General features: G+C 41.5%; 1 protein-coding gene across 4 annotated transcripts in view; it reads left to right on the plus strand.

Annotated features, from left to right (window-relative positions):
* Positions 1 to 13,216, plus strand: part of NUP62CL (nucleoporin 62 C-terminal like) — an 85,418-nt gene that overhangs the window by 60,177 nt on the left and 12,025 nt on the right. The window lies entirely within an intron of this gene.

Here is a 13,216-nt window from a genome sequence, read left to right on the forward strand (position 1 = left end):
CATAATTCAATATTTGTATACATTGCCAAACCATCACCACAATAAGTCTAGTCAACATCCATCACCTTACATAGATAGAAAAAAAGTTTTTTTTCTTGCAGTGAGAACTTTTAAGATCTACTCTCTTGGCGACCTTCAAATATGCAATACAGTATTATTAGCTATAGTTACCACGCTGTATTTTTTTTTTTTTAATTTTATTTTACAAATTAAATCAGTTATACATATACATATGTTCCCATATCCCCTCCCTTTTGCGTCTCCCTCCCACCCTCCCTATCCCACCCCTCCAGGCGGTCACAAAGAACCGAGCTGATCTCCCTGTGCTATGCGGCTGCTTCCCACTAGCTATCTACCTTACGTTTGGTAGTGTATATATGTCCATGCCGCTCTTTCACTTTGTCACAGCTTACCCTTCCCCCTCCCCATATCCTCAAGTCCATGCTCTAGTAGGTCTGTGTCTTTATTCCTGTCTTACCCCTATGTTCTTGATGACATTTTTTTCTTAAATTCCATATATATGTGTCAGCATACAGTATTTGTCTTTCTCTTTCTGACTTACTTCACTCTGTATGACAGACTCTAGGTCCATCCACCTCATTACAAATAGCTCAATTTCATTTCTTTTTATGGCTGAGTAATATTCCATTGTATATATGTGCCACATCCTCTTTATCCATTCATCTGTTGATGGACACTTAGGTTGCTTCCATGTCCTGGCTATTGTAAATAGAGCTGCTATGAACATTTTGGTACATGACTCTTTTTGAATTATGGTTTTCTCAGGGTATATGCCCAGTAGTGGGATTGCTGGGTCATATGGTAGTTCTATTTGTAGTTTTTTAAGGAACCTCCATACCGTTCTCCATAGTGGCTGTACCAATTCACATTCCCACCAGCAGTGCAAGAGTGTTCCCTTTTTTCCACACCCTCTCCAGCATTTATTGTTTCTAGATTTTTTGATGATGGCCATTCTGACTGGTGTGAGATGATATCTCATTGTAGTTTTGATTTGCATTTCTCTAATGAGTAAAGATGTTGAGCATCGTTTCATGTGTTTGTTGGCAGTCTGTATATCTTCTGTGGAGAAATGTCTATTTAGGTCTTCTGCCCATTTTTGGATTGGGTTGTTTGTTTTTTTGCTATTGAGCTGCATGAGCTGCTTATAAATTTTGGAGATTAATCCTTTGTCAGTTGCTTCATTTGCAAATATTTTCTCCCATTCTGTGGGTTGTCTTTTGGTCTTGTTTATGGTTTCCTTTGCTGTGCAAAAGCTTTGAAGTTTCATTAGGTCCCATGTGTTTATTTTTGTCTTTATTTCCATTTCTCTAGGAGGTGGGTCAAAAAGGATCTTGCTGTGATTTATGTCATAGAGTGTTCTGCCTATGTTTTCCTCTAGGAGTTTGATAGTGTCTGGCCTTAAATTTAGGTCTTTAATCCATTTTGAGCTAATTTTTGTGTATGGTGTTAGGGAGTGATCTAATCTCATACTTTTACATGTCCCTGTCCAGTTTTCCCAGCACCACTTATTGAAGAGACTGTCCTTTCTCCACTGTACATTCCTGCCTCCTTTATCAAAGATAAGGTGACCATATGTCCGTGGGTTTATCTCTGGGCTTTCTATCCTGTTCCATTGATCTATCTTTCTGTTTTTGTGCCAGTACCATACTGTCTTGATTACTGTAGCTTTGTAGTATAGTCTGAAGTCAGGGAGCCTGATTCCTCCAGCTCCGTTTTTCGTTCTCAAGATTGCTTTGGCTATTCGGGGTCTTTTGTGTTTCCATACAAATTGTGAAATTTTTTGTTCTAGTTCTGTGAAAAATGCCATTGGTAGTTTGATAGGTATTGCATTGAATCTGTAGATTGCTTTGGGTAGTAGAGTCATTTTCACAATGTTGATTCTTCCAATCCAGGAACATGGTACATCTCTCCATCTATTTGTATCATCTTTAATTTCTTTCATCAGTGTCTTATAATTTTCTGCATACAGGTCTTTTGTCTCCTTAGGTAGGTTTATTCCTAGATATTTTATTCTTTTTGTTGCAATGGTAAATGGGAGTGTTTCCTTGATTTCACTTTCAGATTTTTCATCATTAGTATATAGGAATGCCAGAGATTTCTGTGCATTAATTTTGTATCCTGCTACTTTACCAAATTCATTGATTAGCTCTATTAGTTTTCTGGTAGCATCTTTAGGATTCTCTATGTATAGTATCATGTCATCTGCAAACAGTGACAGCTTTACTTCTTCTTTTCCCATTTGGATTCCTTTTATTTCCTTTTCTTCTCTGATTGCTGTGGCTAAAACTTCCAAAACTATGTTGAATAAGAGTGGTGAGAGTGGGCAACCTTGTCTTGTTCCTGATCTTAGTGGAAATGGTTTCAGTTTTTCACCATTGAGGACGATGCTGGCTGTGGGTTTGTCATATATGGCCTTTATTATGTTGAGGAAAGTTCCCTCTATGCCTACTTTCTGCAGGGTTTTTATCATAAATGGGTGTTGAATTTTGTCAAAAGCTTTCTCTGCATCTATTGAGATGATCATATGGTTTTTCTCCTTCAGTTTGTTAATATGGTGTATCACGTTGATTGATTTGCGTATATTGAAGAATCCTTGCATTCCTGGAATAAACCCCACTTGATCATGGTGTATGATCCTTTTAATGTGCTGTTGGATTCTGTTTGCTAGTATTTTGTTGAGGATTTTTGCATCTATGTTCATCAGTGATATTGGCCTGTAGTTTTCTTTCTTTGTGACATCCTTGTCTGGTTTTGGTATCAAGGTGATGGTGGCCTCGTAGAATGAGTTTGGGAGTGTTCCTCCCTCTGCTATATTTTGGAAGAGTTTGAGAAGGATAGGTGTTAGCTCTTCTCTAAATGCTTGATAGAATTCCCCTGTGAAGCCATCTGGTCCTGGGCTTTTGTTTGTTGGAAGATTTTTAATCACAGTCTCAATTTCAGTGTTTGTGATTGGTCTGTTCATATTTTCTATTTCTTCCTGATTCAGTCTTGGCAGGTTGTGCATTTCTAAGAATTTGTCCATTTCTTCCAGGTTGTCCATTTTATTGGCATAGAGTTGCTTATAGTAATCTCTCATGATCTTTTGTATTTCTGCAGTGTCAGTTGTTACTTCTCCTTTTTCATTTCTAATTCTATTGATTTGAGTCTTCTCCCTTTTTTTCTTGATGAGTCTGGCTAATGGTTTATCAATTTTGTTTATCTTCTCAAAGAACCAGCTTTTAGTTTTATTGATCTTTGCTATCGTTTCCTTCATTTCTTTTTCATTTATTTCTGACCTGATTTTTATGATTTCTTTCCTTCTGCTAACTTTGGGATGTTTTTGTTCTTCTTTCTCTAATTGCTTTAGGTGCAAGGTTAGGTTGTTTATTCGAGATATTTCCTGTTTCTTAAGGTGGGATTGTATTGCCATAAACTTCCCTCTTAGAACTGCTTTTGCTGCATCCCATAGGTTTTGGGTCGTCGTGTCTCCATTGTCATTTGTTTCTAGGTATTTTTTAATTTCCTCTTTGATTTCTTCTGTGATCACTTCGTTATTAAGTACTGTATTGTTTAGCCTCCATGTGTTTGTATGTTTTACAGCTCTTTTCCTGTAATTGATATCTAGTCTCATAGCATTGTGGTCGGAAAAGATACTTGATACAATTTCAATGTTCTTAAATTTACCAAGGCTTGATTTGTGACCCAAGATATGATCTATCCTGGAGAATGTTCCATGAGCACTTGAGAAAAATGTGTATTCTGATGTTTTTGGATGGAATGTCCTATAAATATCAATTAAGTCCATCTTGTTTAATGTATCATTTAAAGCTTGTGTTTCCTTATTTATTTTCATTTTGGATGACCTGTCCATTGGTGAAAGTGGGGTGTTAAAGTCCCCTACTATGATTGTGTTACTGTCGATTTCTCCTTTTATGGCTGTTAATATTTCCCTTATGTATTGAGGTGCTCCTATGTTTGGTGCATACATATTTACAATTGTTATATCTTCTTCTTGGATTGATCCCTTGATCATTATGTAGTGTCCTTCTTTGTCTCTTCTAGTAGTCTTTATTTTAAAGTCTATTTTGTCTGATATGAGAATTGCTACTCCAGCTTTCTTTTGGTTTCCATTTGCATGGAATATCTTTTTCCATCCCCTTACTTTCAGTCTGTATGTGTCTCTAGGTCTGAAGTGGGTCTCTTGTAGACAGCATATATATGGGTCTTGTTTTTGTATCCATTCAGCCAGTCTGTGTCTTTTGGTGGGAGCATTTAGTCCATTTACATTTAAGGTAATTATTGATATGTATGTTCCTATTCCCATTTTCTTAATTGTTTTGGGTTCGTTATTGTAGGTCTTTTCCTTCTGTTGTGTTTCTTGCCTAGAGAAGTTCCTTTAGCATTTGTTGTAAAGCTGGTTTGGTGGTGCTGAACTCTCTCTGCTTTTGCTTGTCTGTAAAGGTTTTAATTTCTCCATCAAATCTGAATGAGATCCTTGCTGGGTAGAGTAATCTTGGTTGCAGGTTTTTCTCCTTCATCACTTTAAGTATGTCCTGCCACTCCCTTCTGGCTTGTAGAGTTTCTGCTGAGAGATCAGCTGTTATCCTGATGGGGATTCCCTTGTGTGTTATTTGTTGTTTTTGCCTTGCTGCTTTTAATATGATTTCTTTGTGTTTAATTTTTGACAGTTTGATTAATATGTGTCTTGGTGTATTTCTCCTTGGATTTATTCTATATGGGACTCTCTGTGCCTCCTGGACTTGATTAACGATTTCCTTTCCCATATTAGGGAAGTTTTCAACTATAATCTCTTCAAATATTTTCTCAGTCCCTTTCTTTTTCTCTTCTTCTTCTGGAACCCCTATAATTCGAATGTTGGTGTGTTTAATGTTGTCCCAGAGGTCTCTGAGACTGTCCTCAACTCTTTTCATTCTTTTTTCTTTATTTTGCTCTGCAGCAGTTATTTCCACTATTTTATCTTCCACCTCACTTATCCGTTCTTCTGCCTCAGTTATTCTGCTATTGATCCCATCTAGAGTAATTTTTATTTCATTTATTGTGCTTTTAATCGATGCTTGATTCGTCTTTAGTTCTTCTAGGTCCTTGTTAACTGTTTCTTGCATTTTGTCTATTCTATTTCCAAGATTTTGGATCATCTTTACCATCATTATTCTGAATTCTTTTTCAGATAGACTGCCTATTACCTCTTCATTTGTTAGGTCTGGTGGGTTTTTATCTTGCTCCTTCTCCTGCTGTGTGTTTTTCTGTCTTCTCATTTTGCTTATGTTACTGTGTTTGGGGTCTCCTTTTTGCAGGCTGCAGGTTCGTAGTTCCCGTTGTTTTTGGTGTCTGTCCCCAGTGGCTAAGGTTGGTTTAGTGGGTTGTGTAGGCTTCTTGGTGGAGGGGACTACTGCCTGTGTTCTGGTGGATGAGGCTGGATCTTGTCTTTCTGGTGGGCAGGTCCACGTCTGGTGGTGTGTTTTGGGGTGTTTGCGGACTTTTTATGATTTGAGGCAGCCTCTCTGCTAATGGGTGGTGTTGTGTTCCTGTCTTGCTAGTTGTTTGGCATAGGGATTTCCAGCACTGTAGCTTGCTGGTCGTTGGGTGAAGCTGGGTGCTGGTGTTGAGATGGAGATCTCTGGAAGATTTTCGCCGTTTGATATTATGTGGAGCTGGGAGGTCTCTTGTGGACCAGTGTCCTGAAGTTGGCTCTCCCACCTCAGAGGCACAGCACTGACTCCTGGCTCCTCAATTTGGGATGATTTGTTGTCTATTCATGTATTCCACAGATGCAGGGTACATGAAGTTGATTGTGGAGCTTTAATCCTCTGCTTCTGAGGCTGCTGGGAGAGGTTTCCCTTTCTCTTTGTTCTCACAGCTCCTGGGTCTCAGCTTTGGATTTGGCCCCGCCTCTGCGTGTAGGTCGCCGGAGGGCGTCTGTTCTTCGCTCAGACAGGACAGGGTTAAAGGAGCAGCCTCTTCGGGGACTCTGGCTCACTCAGGCTGGGCGGGAGGGAGGGGCACGGAGTGCGGGGCGAGCCTGCAGCGGCAGAGGTCGGCGTGACGTTGCACCAGCCTGAGGCGCGCCGTGCGTTCTCCCAGGGAAGCCGCCCCTGGATCCCGGGACCCCGGCAGTGGCAGGCTGCACAGGCTCCCGGAAGGGCGGTGTGGACAGTGACCTGCGCTCGCACGCAGGCTTCTTGGCGGCGGCAGCAGCAGCCCCAGCGTCCCACGCCCGTCTCTGGGCTCCGCGCTTTCAGTCGCGACTCGTGCCCGTCTCTGGAGCTCCTCCACGCGGTGCTCTTAATCCCCTCTCCTCGCGCACCAGGAAACCAAGAGGGAAGAAAAAGTCTCCTGCCTCTTCGGCAGCTCCAGAGTTTTCCCGGACTCCCTCCCGGCTAGCTGTGGCACATTAGCCCCCTTCAGGCTGAGTTCTCGCCGCCAGCCCCAGTCCTCTCCCTGCGCTCTGACCGAAGCCCGAGCCTCAGCTCCAGCGCCGCCCGCCCCGGCTTGGGAGCAGACAAGCCTCTCGGGCTGGTGAGTGCCGCTCGGCACCGCTCTTCTGTGCGGGAATCTCTCTGCTTTGCCCTACCCAGGTATGTGGGGAGTTTCTTGCCTTTTGGGAGGTCTGGGGTCTTCTGCCAGCGTTCAGTAGGTGTTCTGTAGGAGTTGTTCCACGTGTAGCTGTATTTCTGGTGTATCTGTGGGGAGGAAGGTGATCTCCGCGTCTTACTCTTCCGCCATCTTCCACGCTGTATTTTTTAAGAAGCTTTGGTCCAGATAAGAAATGTTTGAATTTTTTTTTATTAATTACTTTCAGCCCTCTTATATCTGAAGAGTATCTAATGCCGAGATGACAAAAGATGCCTTTGAATTCCAATCAAAGTGTCTTCTTCCTCGTTCATCTTCTAGAATAGAATCTGATTTACTGATTGAGCTGGTTTCTTTTACCTCTTCTTTTTCTGAAATTCTTTGGGAAATCTTGGTGACATTGGTTGATCGATGAGGTCATCTCTTATGTTCTGGAGTATAATGTTCCACTTTAGATACTTGAGAGGCAAATGCTCTTGATCTGTCAGAGATGTGGCAGCAACACAAAGACTCACTTTAAAGGTCTGTTAAGCTCAACAGAGACAGGTACTTAACTTGCTTCTTCCCATTGCAGTTAACTGAAAGGTATTTTATTTCTTTCCATTGTTTAATGAGCTACCTGCACATCTCTGCTCCTCTTTACAGACAAAATAGATTTATTGTCACACCACTGTTCCTTAATTCTAAAGAATTTCTTGTAGGTTAGATTAGGATACTGAGATTAAAAATGATCAAGTCTTCAGCTTCTGTTAAGGAAGAGTGCATGATGCTTAACATTCTCAGAGCTCCTCTTCCCAAACTTCCTTTCTATATGTAAATCCAGATTTGAAATACACTCGATACATCTGCAAAATTAGATTTCTCACTAATCCTCCTTATGTACATTTTGTGCCCAAGTGAATTTCCTCAAGCTGGAGAGTCTCCCCAGATGAATTATATGTAACATGATTTAAATCACTCCCAAACAGCAGAATTTATATTGTTTGTGAGATATACAGATTTTTCTCCAAAGCAATTTTCTTCCTGTTAGTGACTAAAAACTATAAATACACTGAAACCTTGCTATAACGCAGTTTTGGGGCCCATGCTCTATGGCTACCTCATAGATAAAGTGGCCTGATAGTATTTCACCAGTGAAATCTCCCCAGTTGGGATTCAGATAGGCCTGTCTTATTTTGAGCACTTCAGTGTTTGAAGGGACGACAAACAGTGTTATGCTGTGGTGCCAGATAGTACTTTTTATTTAAAATCTTCCCAGCATTTGACAAACACATGCACGGTAACAGAAAAAGTGCTCTTAGATGGGAGTCTGAAGGTATGAGTCCTAGTGTCAATTTTCATTAGTTTTGGCCTTTGGCAAGCCACTGAACCTTCTTGAGTTTTTAGTTATTCTCTTCATCCTAGGATATTGTGGGAATCAAATAAGGTAATATGCATAGGCATTTTGAAAACTCAAGTGCTGTATAATGGAAAGTGTTATTTTATTTTATTTAATTTATTTTTTTTTTTTAATGATGCGGGCCTCCCACCGCCGCGGCCTCTCCCGCCGCCACGGCCTCTCCCACCGCGAAGCACAGACCCCAGACGCACAGGTCCAGCAGCCATGGCCCGCAGGCCCAGCGGCCATGGCCCACGGGCCCAGCCGCTCCGCAGCACGTGGGATCCTCCCAGACCGGGGCACGAACCCGGGTCCCCCGCATCGGCAGGCGAACTCTCAACCACTGCGCCACCAGGGAAGCCCGAAAGTGTTATTTTAGATACAAGTCAAAACCAGAGAGTAGTGACTCTCAATACAAAGCACCTACTATGTGCCAAGGTGCTGTGTTAATCTGCGTAGGAGGTGTAAACATCAATGGCATACACCTCTGCCTCGAAAAGGTTCAAAGTGCATGTGTAGGGAGCAGTAAAGAAAGAGAAACCTATCTTTAGTTGATTCCCTAGAAGAGCTAGAATTTGAAATGAGACTTGAACAGTAAGTAACATTTCAACAGGATGACTGTCTGATAACAACTTCAAATGCAATAATTCTACTGTCTTGTCCCCCTCCTGCCCGTGCCTTCAAGAACTCACGATACCTCCACAATCTTTTATTTTTATTACTTTCCTTTAAATGTATTTTTTATTAATTTTGTGTGAAGGGTAGTGCTATATACAAGCAGAGTGTCTAGTCATCACCAACTTTTTCTTTTAACATCTTTGTTGGTGTAAAATTGCTTTACAATGTTGTGTTAGTTTCTGCTGTATAACAAAGTGAATCAGCTATGTGTATACATATATCCCCATATCTCCTCCCTATTGCATCTCCCTATGACCCTCCTTATCCCACCCCTCTAGGTAGCCACAAAGCACCGAGCTGATCTCCCTGTGCTGTGTGGCTGCCTCCCACTAGCTACCTATTTTACATTTGGCAGTGTATATATATCCATGCCACTCTCTCACTTCGTCGCAGCTTACCCTTCCTCCTCCCCATGTCCTCATGTCCATTCTCTACGTCTGCGTCTTTATTCCTGTCCTGCCCCTAGGTTCATCAGAACCATTTTTTTTTGAGATTCCATATATATGTGTTGGCATACAGTATTTGTTTTTCTCTTTCTGACTTACTTCACTCTGTATGACAGACTCTAGGTCCATCCACCTCACTACAAATAACTCAATTTCATTTCTTTTTATGACTGAGTAATATTCCATTGTATATATGTGCCACATCTTCTTTACCATTCATCTGTTGATGGACACTTAGGTTGCTTCCATGTCCTGGTTATTGTAAATAGTTCTGCAATGAACATTGGAGTGCATGACTCTTTTTTTTTTTTTTTTTTTTTTTTTTTTTTTTGCTGTACGCGGGCCTCTCACTGCTGTGGCCTCTCCCGTTGCGGAGCACAGGCTCCGGACACACAGGCTCCGCGGCCATGGCTCGCGGGCCCAGCCGCTCCGCGGCATGTGGGATCTTCCGGGATAGGGGCACGAACCCGTGTCCCCTGCATCGGCAGGCGGACTCTCAACCACTGCGCCACCAGGGAAGCCCCATGACTCTTTTTAAATTATGGTTTTCTCAAGGTATATGCCCAGTAGTGGGATTGCTGGGTCATATGATAGTTCTATTTTTAGTTTTCTAAGGAACCTCTATACTGTTCTCCATAGTGGCTGTATCAATTTACATTCCCACCAACAGTGCAAGAGGGTTCCCTTTTCTCCACACCCTCTCCAGCATTTATTGTTGGTAGATTTTTTTGATGATGGCCATTCTGACTGGTGTGTGGTGATACCTCATTGTAGATTTTTTTTTAACATCTTTATTGGAGTATAATTGCTTTACAATTGTGTGCTAGTTTCTGATTTATAGCAAAGTGAATCAGTTATACATATACATATGTTCCCATATCTCTTCCCTCTTGCATCTCCCTCCCTCCCACCCTCCCTATCCCACCCCTCTAGGTGGTCACAAAGCACCGAGCTGATCTCCCTGTGCAATGCGGCTGCTTCCCACTAGCTATCTATTTTACGTTTGGTAGTGTATATATGTCCATGCCACTCTCTCACTTTGTCACAGCTTACCCTTCCCCCTCCCCATATCCTCAAGTCCATGCTCTAGTAGGTCTGTGTCTTTATTCCCGTCTTGCCCCTAGGTACTTCAGGACAGAAAGCATTTTAAATACTTATACGTGAAAAAGATAATCTCCTAATCCCTCTTTAAAATTTAGTAAACCTATAAAATTTGTAGGGACACTCCTTTAAATGAAATATTTTTTTCACTTCTAGTTATACAATGGCTATCATAGAAGCAGTAACCTTATTCCATTTAATTAAAACTGGTGACCCTTTATCAATTACACACAGCTGTCCCTGAGACTCTATTGGGATTAATATTAGTTTGGAATCAGTAGCATTATAATAAAATCCCCGAGAACAGGGATTATGCATTAAATTTTATGCTAGACCTTTTGCTAACTAAATTAGTGCTAAAACTTAAGTGATAAAGTTAATTGTGAAGTATGCAAAATTTGCTTTCTTCTCCTCTTTATTTGGAACTTTAATTCCCATCCCTAGGCCTTCAGCTAGGATTTGTTTTGCAGTACTTTTTCTCTCTGTAGTATTTTAGAAGCACCAATAAGATGTTAGTTACCAAATGCTAATCTTCCTGTCTCAGTAAATGCTATTTTGGATGCAAGTAACAAAATCCTACTGAAATTATGTAGGCAAAATGAAGAGAGTTGATTTTATGGTTATAGAAGTATCTCGCTGGAACTAAAGAAGCCCAAATCCATCAGGAGATAATGTATCCATTTTTCCCCGCTCTGGGGCTACCCGAGCTCCCATTTTTGCCTCTCTGCTCCATTATCATCTATGTGCAGAGTAGTTTTCTCCACTTTTCTGTACATAGGTAGGACTGTGACTAACTAATGGCCCCTGAGTTTATTTATCCCCATTTCTAGGAACCAGCAAAGACTATAATTTCTGGGTCCAGTTTGCTTAGTTGCCTTAGTATCCAAATCAGCGATAGCCAGGGGGTAAGGTGACATAGCAGACATCTGGCCCAGAGCTTCCTATATTTATTTGAACACAGAACACTACCCACCCCCAGTCCCTGGCTCTGGGTGAGGCTATTGTGGGGTATACCTGTTTATATCCTTCAAAAGAGAATTCCTCAAGATAGCAGTTTGGGATGTTCTGATCTAACTTACTCCTTTAATTTTAGGGAGAGGTAAACATAGACCCAAAGAGATAAAATAATTTGCTTAAATTATCAAGATAATGGCAGAGTAGGGATTATGAGTAATGATTATTATTCAGTAATTAGTCAGTATGACTAGGGCTGAGTAATTTGACATGTTATACCTTCAATCCAACCTTGATACCAAGAAAAAGTATAATGGCTACCTGGGCCAAAAGTGAAGGTTGAAAGTTGACTATTTCCTTCCCCCCTCCTCAGCTAGTTTACAAGTTAAGGCTTTTTATCACAAGCAAGGCTATACTAGTGTCCTAAGGCTGCCATCACAGTTTCCACAAACTTGGTGGCTTAAAGCAACAGAAACTTATTTTCTCACAGTTCTGGAAGCCAGAAGTTGGAAATCAAGGTGTCCGCAAGGCAGTGCCCCCTCTGAAGGCTCTAGGGGCAAAGCCTCCCTTGCCTCTTCCAGCTTCTGGTGGCTCCAGGTGTTCTTTGGCTTGTGGCCACCCAACTCCAATCTCTGCTTCAGTTTTTACATGGCCTTCTCCTCTGTGTCTTCTGTTTCTTTTAAGGATGCTAATCATTGGCTTTAGGACCCACCAAAGATAATCCATAGATCCTTAACTTAATTACATCTGCAAAGACCCTTTATCCAAATAAGCTCACATTCACAGGTTGCAGGGGTGAGGATATGAACATATCTCTTGGGGGCCACCATTCAAACCACTACAAAGACCTTATAAGGTACCATATGGTACTTAAAAACATCAAGAGGGTGGCAAAAGGGAAGGGATGAAAGGGTAATTATTTGGTATTTTCCTTCTCAAAAATAAAGGATGCAGAATGGAGGAAGAAAATGTAGTAGAATTTCAAGAAAATACAGTATCCTATTTTCCAGGATATAAAATTTACATTCCTAGGTATTTACTAACTCATTAATTAATCTAACACTTGGGCCATGTTTTTCAACCTATCACACAAGTATGGTGCTGTTTTTTGTTTGTAAAAAAAAATTTCCTGACAGAAAAATTGTTTGATAGTATGAGAGACAATTCGCATCATGTGAATTTTGCTACACCATCATAAAAAATCATTCTTTGAAAGGGCTTCATCAATTTTCCCCTGGTGCTTCTCAATCCTTTGGTATTTAAATCACTCCTTTTGGAAGAAACTATTGTGTCCTAGAGACACCAGTGTTAAACTAAAAATGAAGTTAGTGCAGGCTAACATTTTTAGAGGTCAGTTCATTAGTGAATATTTTTATCTTATAACGGCTCTTGCTTTTCTCCACAAACTTGTATCTATAGAGATTGAATACTCTGATAAAAGAACTTCTATTAACAAATGAGAATGTGTCAAACAAGTAAAGGGAACAGTAATTGCTCTGTTTGTGCTGGGGTGGAGTCGACTTGAGCTGGGGCAGATGAAGGGGGCATGATACTGTTCACAGTTACTTATACCTCACACTTTTTTTTTTTTTTTTGCTCTACGCGGGCCTCTCACTGTTGTGGCCTCTCCCGCAGCGGAGCACAGGCTCCGGACGTGCAGGCCCAGCCCACGGCCCACGGACCCAGCCGCTCCACCGCACGCGGGATCCTCCTGGACCGGGGCATGAACCCGCGTCCCCTGCATCGGCAGGCGGACTCCCAACCACTGCGCCACCAGGGAAGCCTAGTACCTCACACTCTTTATTTTTTAAATTAGTTTCTGCTTTATAACAAAGTGAATCAGTTATACATATACATCTGTTCCCACATCCCTAACCTCATGCATCACCCTCCCTCCCACCCTCCCCATCCCACCCCTCCAGGCGGTCACAAAGCACCGAGCTGATCTCCCTGTGCTCTGCGGCTGCTTCCCACTATCTATCTACCTTACGTTTGGTACTGTATATATGTCCATGCCTCTCTCTCGCTTTGTCACAGCTTACCCTTCCCCCTCCCCATATCCTCAAGT

The sequence above is a fragment of the Mesoplodon densirostris genome, chromosome X (genome assembly GCF_025265405.1).
Source record: "Mesoplodon densirostris isolate mMesDen1 chromosome X, mMesDen1 primary haplotype, whole genome shotgun sequence".
NCBI lineage: Eukaryota > Metazoa > Chordata > Mammalia > Artiodactyla > Ziphiidae > Mesoplodon > Mesoplodon densirostris.